Source organism: Anguilla anguilla, chromosome 4 (assembly GCF_013347855.1).
Source record: "Anguilla anguilla isolate fAngAng1 chromosome 4, fAngAng1.pri, whole genome shotgun sequence".
In the NCBI taxonomy this organism is placed as follows: Eukaryota; Metazoa; Chordata; class Actinopteri; order Anguilliformes; family Anguillidae; genus Anguilla; species Anguilla anguilla.
In genome coordinates this window covers 46,325,427-46,339,057 of record NC_049204.1, presented here as the reverse complement: position 1 = coordinate 46,339,057, position 13,631 = coordinate 46,325,427, and the positions used below count along the sequence as shown (strand labels likewise).

Below are 13,631 nucleotides of genomic sequence, written 5' to 3'. Positions count from 1 at the left end.
ACAGGGTGACTTGCTGTACAGTGTACTGTAAATCATAAAGCAACAGCACACAACAATCTTCACAAAGCTGATATATATTGCAGAAGAACCAGGATATTTGAGAGAGGCAGAGTTCAGCTTCATACACGTCTCATGGGCTTTTTCCTCAGATAGAAACAGTACTGCGTAAAGAAAAAGGTCAGCTATCTTCCAAAAGTTTTATAAACTTCAAAGGCCTTCAGTATCAGTTACAGAATGAGTAAGTTTTTATACACACTGCTGTTGATCCAAAGCAACGGTACAATAGGTTTTTGTTCACCTCTCCAAATACTACGTCTTCTGTTTGGTACTATACCAGCACAATGATAAGCAATTCTCCCTTAACACAGAAAGTCTGGGAGAATAATGAATTTCCTTATTTTAATAGTCTTAAAAATAGCTATAATCACATAAAACTGATTACACAAAAATTTAACTCCACCATTTTGAGTATGTTTTTGTCATGGGGCGGGGTGGGGGGAGGGGGGTGTTAGCACACATTTCACACTTGGTATATTTAGTATTTATGGGATTAAGTTGCAAAATCACAGACATTCTGTTTTTGCCCTTGAGGTACTAAGCTGGCTTGTATGATGAGACTCCAAGCTTTATATATTGGGATGTGTTTATGCTACATTTACGCATGACATTATTTACTCTGCTCAACAGAATTTCTTATCCAGGGTAACTCCTGTATGTTACAATTTTGCACAATACCCATTTGTCTCCCCACTGGGTGTGTAATATTTCAGGCCAAGTGCATCTTGTTTACCTCGCTTAAGGGTAAAAAAACAGTGTCCTGCTCACAATTTGAACCTGTGGCTTTCGGGTCAATAATCCAGTTCCCTAATCAGAGTTTTTGTGTGTGTGTGCATGTGTGTGTGTGTCTGGGCGCGTGTGTGTGGATGTGTGTGTATGTGTGTGTGTGTGTGTCTGGGCATGTGTGTTTGTGTGTGCGTGTGGGCACATGTGTGTGCGGGCGTGTGTGTGTGTATGTGTGTGTGTGTGTGGGTGCGCGTGTGTATGTGCGTGCATGCGTGTGTGTGTGCAGGTACAAGGCAATTCAATGATTTATTAGGAAAATATAGGAAATCAAGGTGCTACTGTCCTTCCATGAAGGCTAGTGCCATTTTCTGAGGAGAAAGCTCTGGCTCTCTTAAGCAAGATGGTGGAAGAGGGAGGCGGTCCCTCAGGTAATGTGCAGACTGACAGTTTTTCTTTCTCTATTCCCTCTGCATATAATATGACACAGAATTTCCAGGAATTATATTTTCAACAAGGGAATTACACATTCTTCAAAAATCATTTGGGGGAGGGGGGTGGGGGGTACAGGGGGTGACAGCACCCGACCAATACATGCCCAAGGTGACCTCATTACTGAAATTTGTTCCAGCTGTCATTAGAAATCATACACGCTGTCACTCAAACCCAGGCACCAATGAGAGGCAACGGCACCAGCACCAGTGAACACACAAAGAATTTTGCCACGATTTAAAAACCCTGACACCATCCAAATGGCACTTATATCACATGACAGGACAGCCTTGCTACGCAGTGTGGCTCAGCATGATGATGGCAGGGCAACGCATGGAGGCAGGAAATTTAGGATGATTCCAAGGGCCCTGATTGACAGGGGCCCTCAAAAAATTGTGCTGTAATTGTGCAGGGATTGGGTGGACTGGGACCCAATGTGAGATCGTTTCAAGGGGCCCAAAATCCCTGGCAGCACCACGACATGGTGATGTGTCCACTGAACTAAACAGTACAACCCACTGGTGGCCTGGCAACCACCAGCTGTTGAGATTAAATTACATTAATTTAACAGGCACTCTCATTCACCGTGAATTACAATATTGAGGAAACATAAATGTATTCACCAGATTAGTTTGAGCAGTAATCCCAGACCAGCGAGTAAAGATCGCTAAAACACTAGTGCAAGTTGCAACTATGGTAACCAAAAGCCAGAGTACAAATTCTAAATACATACCTGCATCTATAAGATAAGATACCTAAAACATATTACCTAAAACCATAAAATGGCATGATCTGAAATAGGACAAAAGGTCATACAATGAAAGGGGAACCGTTGTGCAGGCTGAAGAGGTGCGTCACAGGCCAGTGATTGTGCCCGGATCATTTTGGGAAGTTTGTTCCACCGCAGTGGGGCCAGTGCAGGCAGGCATCATGAATGGGAGATGCAGCCATGCAGGGAGGACCCCCTGTGCTGGGAAAGGCTGTTACACAATGACCCTGTCATTCCTTAGCACTCATAAAATCAGAATTTACTGGACTTCCCATATAAAGCACTTTGAGATTTCTACTGTAAAATAAACTGTTGTCAAGTAAAGAAAATAAACTACTTACTACTACTACTACTACTATTATCGCTACTACTACTACTACTACTATTATCTTATCACTACTACTACTACTACTACTACTATTAATAATAATAGTAGTAAGTTCTGTGAGATAGTTTGAATAATAATAATGACAAAAACAACAATAACAATAATATTAATAATAGTAATAATAATAATAATAATAATAATAATAATAATAATTATTATTATTATTATTATTATTATTATTATTATTGTTATTATTATTATTATTATTCGATCTAACTCCCAGTTACATAAAAGTTAGCTTTAAAACTACCGGGAAGAAAAAAGACTATGCCAAAGTATTTTAATATTGAATTCAAATTTTAATAACGTGCTACCATCTCACCACAGAGATAACACTGGTTGGAGAAAGAAAGTTCTATGGATTATTTTCATTAATTCCCACTGCTTGCGGGAGCGGCTATTCCACGTCTTAATTTCCCCCTTTGTTTCATAGAGATGATAAAAGCAGCCGTGAACATCTCGCAGACGGACGTGATATTCTCACCCTGAAATACTCTCGGTCAGTACAGGCACTGTCTCTGAGACTTGACTTTCAAGCTCATATCCATCTCAATGCATTTCTGTAATTTATCAACAACAAAAAAAAACAACAGCATCAACAACAATATTTGTTTTGCACTCAAAATGCTGCACAGAGTAAGTCAGTACAGTCATCCATAAAACATGAGAAGACAAGGACAAAAGGCAATCAACAATCAAGGTACAGGCTTACAAAGAGTGAGTCTAGGCCATTCTATTACTCTCCGCCAAATGTAGAGGCACTGCGTACATCTGCAAATCAAAAAATCCACACATTCGCTCTGCGAAGTACGCACAGGATATCTCTGAGGACGCTCCAAGGTCATTTATTTATAATGTCAGATTCACATTAATTTCCACACATGACAATACTTTTCAGCTGTAATTAACTAAGTCTTGTTGTTTTGAACCAGCTATGGGTGCTAACAGGTACAAAACCTAGTGAAAATGTAAATAATAAATACATCATAGCATATGTAAAACAAGCACATGACTGGTACTAAATGTGTTGGGAACATTTACTAAATTCTCATTGTTTGAAATTTTAATGTCTAATGATTAATACAATAATTATATAATGTACAACTACTGACGTCACTTGGCACTTCTACAGAAGGATATTTTATGTCTCTTTGGATACATTTAGAGAACTTACTCCCTGCAGGAAATTCCAACTTAAAACCAGCCTAAGCTGATCGATCAGGTTTACGCTGTGTTTTTGACACTTTTAGCATGTCAACCAGCTATTCACCAGATGACCAGCCTAAATAGTCCAGCAGTTTGACCACTTACTCCACCAGCTTAAACAGCGTTGACCAGCCACAGATCAGCAATGACCAGCTAGAAGTATTGAAACCGCAGTGTAAACCATTTTAAGCCAGACTAGAATCCCAGATGGTTTTAGCTGCAATTTTCAGCAAGGCTTTTTCATGTACTCCCAATGTAGAATCTTAATGCAGCAGTAAGTGTACAAATGACATCTCGATGAACGAGCGTCACAAAAATGTTCATTTCCCAAATTAAACTTTTGCAAACGCCATGCCTTCCATAAAGCCCTATAAATATGACACTGCACAGTAAAATGTCCAGTGCTAATTCAATTCTAACAGTGTTAACTCAACAGATAACATTTGGTCCCATGCTGGAATGTATTCTATTCTATTAAGTGTTGAATTAACACTGCACATTTTTCTGCGTGCTCTCCAAACCAGAAAATAGTTGAGCTGTGCTAACCATAACCCCATCCATCCATCCATTATCTATATCTGCTTATCCGGGTCAGGGTCACGGGGGGTGCTGGAGCCTATCCCAGCATACATTGGGCGAGAGACACCCTGGACAGGCCTCCGATCTATTTCAGGGAACACACACCATTCACTCACACACTCACACCTATCTCCAATCGGCCTACCTGCATGTCTTTGGACTGTACCCAGAGGAAAGCCATGCGGACATGGGGAGAACATGCAAACTCCAAACAGAAAGGCCCTAAGCCGAGATTCAAACCCACAACCTTCTTGCTGTGAGGCGACAGTGCTACCCACTGCACCACGTGCCACCCCTGACCATAACCGTGCCATCCCTGAACTAAAAGCATGTAAGCAATTTTACCGCAATGATGTCTGCTCAAAAATGTATTCATTGTGTCTAACTCTGTCATGACGTGCACATGTTCGTCAACAGCCACCGTCAAACAGCAAAAGGGCACAGCTCTACAAGAAGCTCAGAAAACTGAGCAGCCTGACTTGCATGCGATTACTTAAATTCTTGCTTATCACTGCTAAAGACCTCAAACATTTGCATAAAAAGCTCGCAAAGGTGTCAAAAGCATTCAAACAGTTCCGCAACATGGCGAGGACTGACTACAGATGGCCCAGCAAAGGGCCAAGAGGAAGGAACATTGTATGTGTAATATTAGCTTTCTGCAGACATCTGCTTCTAAAGGATTAATAACAAATGTAAAATTAAAAAACACAACTTTAACGTGGGAGGGATATCCATTCTTTTGACAAGCTAATATCCTGAGAAGAGAGAAGGCCTGGGTAGAATCAACGTTTGTCCTTTAAATTTGAATCTCAATTAAATGCAAGCATCAGCTCTTTTCCTCACAAATACAGTTTGGAGAGTTCGGTGCGCACCAGAATTCATGGGGGGAAAATGGGTTTGTCATGAATATCGTAACACTTGCCTTAAGTCAAACTTAAGGACAAATATAGAGTGAATACAGGTTTAAGTGTTAGATAGACTGCACCTAACTACACTCTTACACTGCATACTTGATGACAAATTTCCTGTGTTTTAACATCACAGATACAGTACATGTCATGCTCCTAAGAGCACTGTTTCCACTGTTGTGGTTATGAAGAAAAATGCAGTGTTACTGGGCTGGTAGAGCATCACCAGAGAAGATACTCAGCACCTGGTGATGTCTACGGGTCACAGACTTCAAACAGTCATTGCATGTAAAGGATATGACACAAATTACTAAACATGACTAATTTCATTTACATAAGAGGAATATGTCCCAAATATTATGGAACCCTGAAATCGGGGAACTGTGCATAAAAAGGGATTTAATTTTGACAAGGCAAAACCAAAGTGTATAAAAATACCCGAAAATACAATCTGTGCACTTTAACCACATGTGAATTGTTTGATAACAAATCTAAACTTGTCAAGGAGAGCCAAATGTTTTTGTCCCAAACATTATGGAGCTCAATGTAATTGGATAGATGAAGTTACAGTTATTATCACCATTTTTCATTCCGGTTGATGCTCTGAGTAATCTCTGAAATTGTACAGCTGATGTTCAGGTTGCCACAGCTCTCTTGCAATCTGAACTGTTTTTTTATTTTTTTATCACTTGTGCGGTAGCTGTAAGCAGGTGGCCTTCATATAACATATGGCCAGAATAACAATCAATTCAATATTTTCTGCATTACACCACACTGCTGCTAGAACAGCAGATTAGTATTTTACCCAAGCTGCCCCCCCCCCCCCCCGCCCTTCTCCAATATATCCTTGGTGAACAGACACCTCCTGAAAGACAATGATAATGTGCTTTCCAGCAGGTTGCCGTAAGCCCTAGGAGTGCGGCTGCCGCTCCTCCTAATGCAGAAATTAGTGGGGGGGGTGGAATTTGATGTGTGGAGATACACAAGGGGGAAACGGCAATAAAAAACAAATCGGCGCGTCCCGGAAAGGAGCCGGCGCCCCCACTTTGCTTTGCCGGCTGTTTGGTATTCAGCGCGCTGCCCGCTGCGCCCCGAGAACATCGCCCCCACCCTCCTCCCCTCCCTGTGCAGCAGAGCTTGGCTGCGTGACAGGAAGTCACCGGGAGGACGCCACATCCTCATTTGTCGGAGGCGATGGGCTGCTGCGCCGGGCCTGTGCCAGGCCTGTGCCGACCCGGCCCCCCTGCCACCCGGCTCTGTGGGAGAGGCGGGCATGGTTCCATCCAGCGCTGCCGGGGAGGGCGCAAGACCCGCTCCCTCACCGGCCCCTGGCACCAGCGCCAGGCTGGGGGCTCAGACTTGCCCTTTCCACAGCACCCAGGCAGAGTCCCCTTTAGGCCCGCTGCCTAGTGAGACACACGCACACACACACGCACGCACACACACACACTCACACACACACACACACACAGACACACACACTCACACACACGCATACACACACACGCACACACACACGCAAGCATGTGCACACACACACACACATACACGCACACACGCACGCACGTGCACACACACACACAAACGCATACACAAACATACACAAACGCCTACACACACACACGCACACACATACACACACACACGTGCATACACGCATATACACGCACACGCACGCACGCACACACAAACACACTGGTTGATCTGTACAAATCAAATGTAATGCCACATGTTTTATAAATAAGGCTGAATGATTATGGAAATCATCATGAAGAAGTCACAGTTGCATATGGTGATTTATTATGCCTTCGGTTCATCTCAGTACAGGACTACGGGTAATTAGCACAGCATGAATAGAAGCCACCAGGGAGTCTTCCGTTCTGTTCTATTCCAGAATATACTCTGGAATCAGTATATAAACAGTATTTGGAATCGCAATAAACATTAAAACGTTGTCTCCTCTGCTCTTGCTGAATGGGAATAGAAGCAGGCATTGTATATGCAGCACCCAGCTGTTCTGCTTAAAGAACAGAACTGGGTGCAACAAACACAAAATTAAAGCGCAATAAAAATCTATCTGATACGCGTGTCAGATTAAAATATATGAAATTTCACCCTGTGAATGCTTCTTTTCTTTTGCAACTTCAATACGCATCACCCCTATTTAATATAATGATACATAGCGCTCTGCAGATATAAGGTGGGTGATATACCTGTCAGAACCTTCTTATTTAATCAGCCAATCAGACCGGAGTATGAATATTGTCATTCATGCCGGAGCGAGGGCTTCAGCACTACCATCTCAGCGGGGAAAGGCAAATGAAGAAGAGAGAGAGGTGAGAGGTTCCTGTGCGGAGAGCAGGAATGCGCAAGCTCGTGTTCTGACGTTCTGCGGGGGCGGGGCCAGAGCAGAGGGGAGGAGTCCTGGCAGGTCTCGCACGTGAGCGTATCAGAGCAGGCGCTGCCACCCTGCACGTGTCACTGAGACGCCAGACGAGACGGGGCAAGTGCGATGTGGGGAACCGGGACCCGCGGCCAGAGAAAACGGCACACAGCATGCTGTAACCAGGGATGCGGCCAGCCAGGCCTCAGGAGCGGCTGTGAGGGACTGTGAGCAACTGTGAGCGACTGTGAGCGACTGTGAGCGACCAGGCCTTCACAGGCCCAGCCTCCCCTTTGAATCATCTAGCCCACAGAGGCTCAAGTCTGTCACAGAGCTGAACAGGAAAAAACCACAACACCGGACCTGTGACTGAGAGACACTGCTCACAGCTCCACAGAATAGCCCAAAAACAGCATTAAATCAAACCAGATTTACTGCATGGGCTCACAGATTCTGGGGTTCCAGGCTAGAGCTCGATACGCTACAGCTGGGATGCCTGCTGCCTCTCCTTGTCTCTGCAAAAATCCATCTTACAATTTCCAGAAACTAAACAATTTGGAGTAAACACAGATGAAAATGTATCGTGGACATCAACCCTGTTTACTAGCTCAGCATTATGAGCACAACCAATATTGTGAAGTGCTGCAGTACATTTTTCTGATCTTGTAATGTATTTTATAAGGACAGACAGCAGTATACTTATTTTCCAAAAGGGGGGAGAGGGTTATCATGGTGGTACTGAGGGGAAATGGACCTGAGCCTCAAGAGCAGGAAAAAAACCCTGCCTCAGTGACACCTCTACTTTTGACAAGGGTTGCCAGGTTTGCAGTTTTCATTCCAAATAGGACTACTTTCTAGACATAGGGCTATTTTATACATCTGCATAGTATATGTGATTTGCATTGTGTGTAACATTCACAAACTGGCAGAGCATTTATACTTGTGCAGCATTGTTGCACAGGTGCAGGTTGTTAGTTTAAAACTCCTGAACATGTGACCACACATGACCCTGGGAGTTATAGGACCAATCATCATCTATGCGGAGTATACGGGCAGGTTGCTAACTACTGCTTTTAAATTCTTGGGGAGGTACGCAACATCAACGCAGATGTGGCCTGCAACCTTTGCACATGCCGCACATTCCCCACGACGCCTTTAGGTGTGGGTAGAATATGACTTGCCGTGGGTCGTGTTTTTCTTTTATTTTATTGGGGGAATTATTTACAAAATCGCAAAGAAGGCGAGCTCTCCTGGACTGTCAACCAGAGAGCACAGTTAAGAGGAGCAGTCGTATGTGTTAGGGCATGGCACCTGCGCCATGTCCCCCCCACTGGTCTGCCAGCATAATCTGCCTCCCCCCACCCCCAGTCCGCAATCGCGAACTCAACGACCTCTGCCTCGCCGCCTTGGGCTTTCCTAGACCTGGCATCCCTGCTCTTGACTCCTCCCCCCCACCCCCCAGCATCCCTACCCTACGCATTAGGCAGCTGATCAGTGGCACGAGGCGTTTCCAACAAAGCCGCTTATCTCTCTAATTGGAGCCCCACCGCACGCTGGTGGCCGCACCTCTTCAGCTGCTGATGCATAAGCGATGCGCTCCTATCGATCGAGGCGGGAGTTCATTCTGTTAAGATAAATATAATCCAATATTTCCTTTAAAAAGTGGTACAGTGCTGCCTGTCAGTGAAATTCTGCCAGCTGCTAAGAGGAGACCAATGTACATATACACGCATCACCAGGCCCCCATTAGAAACAGGAACCCTTTCATTTCCAATATTATCCCTGCTAGCTGATCACTAGTAGTACTGTTAGACAAAGAAATAATTCATCAAACACACTGAAAATGCCAAGGGGGGGCGGGGGGGTATTGGGGAAGTGTCACAACTTGATGAGTGCCAAAGGAAATGAAGGAGAAAGTTTAGACTGACTTTCATAGCAGCAATGACTTCTCAACCTTGGGTCTCGTCTGACATTTTTAATGATAACAAGAAAAAAATGTCCCAGAAAGGGAGGAAGGGAGGGAAAGGAGAGAGAGACAGAGCGAGCAAGTGAGCGAGAGAGAGAGAGATAGAGAGGAAGAGTCAATCTCTGTGAAAAGCTTTCTTGTTACTGTAACATTGGGTGAAAGGTAATTCTGAAACCATTAACACTTCAAGGCGCTAATGCAACACTTCCTACATTGCATTATGGGAAAGGAGGTAGTTCTCTCCCATGTGTTGACAAGGAGACGGTTGTGTGAAGTAGGAGAACAGCGATAAGCCTCCTGTCTAGATACACTGGCCCTTATACAAGCAATTTACATGTCTTCTAAAACTGTGTATCATGAAAGATATGCCAATATGCAAATTGTCACATTGTGACAAGCAATATTCTAGCCAACACATCGCTATGGAAACCCCCCGAAGCATTAAGGAGCACGCTGAGGTTCAATGCCGCTCAATTTCGATTTATATTTCTCGCACGGTCTTTCGGTCAAAGATTTATTATTTATTCTCTTTTGGAGTGGACCCAGAGACATCTAAGCATCGTTGAAATTATGATTAAATGAAGTCGAGGGCCGGAGAGCAGCTGACAGCTCCCTTATGCTTCATCCAAGAGCCACGCGGGCAAAAAAAAGAAAAGAGAAAAGCAAAGCGCACACACACTCGTTTGTTTCTCACACCTTTCTCACTTATTTCAGCCGTTTGTTTTTTTATTTATTTTTATTTCTTTTGGCCGGTAAACGCGGTCACGAGGAGAAGCTCCTGTGAAACCGCGGTCGCTGACCTGTGGGAGAGCCCGACGTTCGCTCGGTGAGTTTCCCTATGTTTTTATTTTCCGTTGGTCGGCCCGCACCAGATATCGCCGTTAGGTTACGCCGGCGGCCCCGCGGGACGGCCGTGGATACGAGAGAGTTATGGGCCGGGGGGGAGGGGCCCCCGAGACGCGACGCTAGCGGGTCAGGGCAGGCCACGTGTTGACCCGCGAGCATATTGATTCAAAGGGAGATCCAGAAGCCAGGGTTGAGGAAGTGACATTCCTCCTTCATCCTATAAATTATTCATCTTTTCCCCCCCCATTTTTTTTTTTTGTTGGGTGCGAAGGTACTTTCATTTTAAGGCGGATCAGCTGTGACCCATTTTGAATTTATCTTGGCAGAAAGCCTTTGTCTTCTCCAAACAAGGGCTGCTGAATTGTAATGAGACCAAATGATATCCTGAAAGGTAAGGTCAGGATTTGGAAGTATATCCTATAGGTGACTCTCATTTTAAATTGGGTAATTATTGGCGATTAAATATACGTTTTTGCACTTAATAAATCTGAACCATTTATAAATCTGCTTCAGAAGGACCCGTGGGGCTGAGTTGCAAGCAGATTTGATTATTTTGATTTAACCAATCTTTAATCTGGCAAGAACAGGTTCTCATTTACAATAACGGCCCAGCTAAGAGACCAAACAAAGCAAAATACACCATAAAATCAAGAAACAGGAATTACAAACACAGCACTGACATTAAATAAAATCAAGACGACACAGCAGTCATGAAGCATTAGTAGCAGGAGCTATGAAAAGGTCCATGGTCAACAGGTAATGAGAAAAGATTGTCCAGGTTTTTTGCAGCTCCTTCCAGTGTGACGCTGCAGCACTCTGAAAGGAGGAGTGGTCCAGAGTAGTCTGGACTTTGGGGGTCGCTAGTTAGACGTAGCTGGCGGATCTGTAAGTGAGGTTAGAGGATTCTAGCAGAGAGGACAGGAAGCAAGCTGTCAGGCCTGGTGAATTTTTCACCTTGTATGCAGTGACGAGTGGTTTACAGAGAAGCAGAGGAGCTGATGGCTGAGCTGTACATACCATCCGGCTTATCAAGCACAGCCTTGGAGGCAGATCTGTACATCACATCTCCATAATCCAGTGTAGGGAGGACGGTCATCTTTATCAGTGTCAGCATGGCAGTGGGGCTGAAGGAGGACTTATGTCTATAAAGAAATCCAGGTCTTCGTTCGATTTTTGCCTGAGGTATGAGGTAAGAATGAGAGAGCAGAATTCAGCCAGAATCCAAGGTATTTACACCATGTGACCAAATGAAGCTCAGCGCCATCCAGAGTGGTGTCTTCTTCCCCCCAAAAAAAAAAGCTTTTGGTTCAGGGCAGAGAAAGCATGCGGTATATGGCTGAAGCTTTGCTGAAGCTTATCTTGAACAGAGTCTAGAGAAGGTCCAATGGAGAATAGTGCAGTGTCATCTGCGTGAGGATGGGTGAGGGATGCCCCAGCTGACTGTGCTACACTGTTGATATAAATAGAGAACGGTGTGGAGGCTAGAGCAGAACCTGGTGGGACGGGCATAGTGGCCGGCAGGGCCTGTTCGGTTCTATTTTTTACTCTCACATATCGCACCCTGTCTGAATCATTAAACCAAGCAAGTGACTGCTCATTAATGGCAACATTTCTCAGTCTAGACAGGGGAACACAGTGGTCGACGGCACCAGAGGCCTTGGCTAGGTCTGTGAACATGGCAGGCCAGAGTTGTTTATTGTCTAGGGCATTGGTGACATAATTTAGAACTTTCAATGTTGCTGTGATACCGCCAAAACCAGAACAGAAGCCTGACTGAATGTCCTGAGAGGATGTGCAATTATTCAGAGAAATTAGTCTGTTATTGACTAGTTTTTCCAAAGAGTTTTGATATATAATGCAGAATGGAAATGGGCCTGTAACAGTCAGGGTCCGCTTGATCTCCTCCTTTGAACAGCGGGCAAGCAGCAGATGCCTTCCACGCCCTGGGAATTTCTGCTGAGAGACTGAAGAGTTGTAAAACAGAGGCTGCAATTATGGGAGCTAAAACTTTAGGAAGAATGGGTCCAGGTAGTTTATCTATCATTCTCCAGGTGTTTCGCTATTTTACTTAATTTCCTTGGGTCAGACTCACGCAGAGAAAATCATTGTTTAAAATAAGTTATCTTAGCTTTTCTCACAACCGGCGAGCACTTTTTCCTCAGCTGCCTAAAGAGCAGCCAATCAGCTGGTGTTTCTGGGAGCCGAGCCTTGTGCCAGCTGGAGTTTTTGTGATGTAGTAACTCAGTAGTAAACCAGGGGCTGAAACGAGGGTGAGAGGAGCTGTTCCATTGCAAACGGTCATTAAAACCACAGACTGTGAACACGATACCAAAGAGGAATATTACTCTACATAACTACTGGTGTGCCATGTGCCAATGTTTAGTCCATCGTTTAAATATATCATAACTAAGGCCACCAGTTCATCTCCACCATGTGACTGGCAAGGATTTAAACTTGTATTTCGATGGTTATCCTCCAGGGGTCCCCATAGGCAGTCCAATGGCATGTTAATGACTAATTGTACAGATGAGCTTCTAATTGAGACATTTATGAACAATTAGTTTATCTAATGTGGGGAGAGTCAGGAAGAAAAGTGAACATGGACAGAAGTTTAAATGCTCCCAAAAGCAGGCTGGTTTTCATTGTTACTCAGCATTGGAGTAGCATAGCGATTGATCAGTTAAAGCAGTTGACTCAGGTCACCTGGTTTCCTGGGTCTGAATCAGGAAAAAACAAAAACCAGCAGACTGGGTGGATCTCCAGAATCAGGATGGAGTATCAGAGCAGTAAAAATAAGTATTCATCCACATAAAGCTGGGGTGTCCAATCTTAGCTGAAAAGGCCTGGTGTGAGTGCAGGTTTTTCTTTTAGCCAATCACTAAGACACTTGATTCTACTTAAAGTCTTGATTGAAGACCATGATTATTTAGTTGAATCATGAATTGAATTATTTAACTTTTTTTTCCAAGTTACATGTTATATAACTTCTTTCATTTTTATGTGGACATTTCCCACAGCTTCTAACAAAACCTATCATGGCCCTGTACAAAATACTGCAGCATGTCCACGGTACTTAGTTGTCTAACTGAATTTAACATGTGAGTGTCGCTTGTAAACATCGCTGGCAATCATTATCTGTGCTTAATTAATGGCAATTACTTTATCAACTTAGATTATTGCGGAGGTGCAAATAGGATAATTACTCTAGAAGGGGTGTGACAAAGAGGCCATCGTGACCTCTAGCTTGTGGTAGACTGAAGTACAGTGCAAGAAATCAAGGGGAGACAAACTGGTGGCCCTAATCATAACACAAT

The 13,631-nt window shown here is 44.0% G+C and overlaps 1 protein-coding gene across 2 annotated transcripts in view; it reads right to left on the bottom strand.

Annotated features, from left to right (window-relative positions):
- Positions 1-13,631, bottom strand: part of ptprn2 (protein tyrosine phosphatase receptor type N2) — a 220,835-nt gene that overhangs the window by 111,645 nt on the left and 95,559 nt on the right. The window lies entirely within an intron of this gene.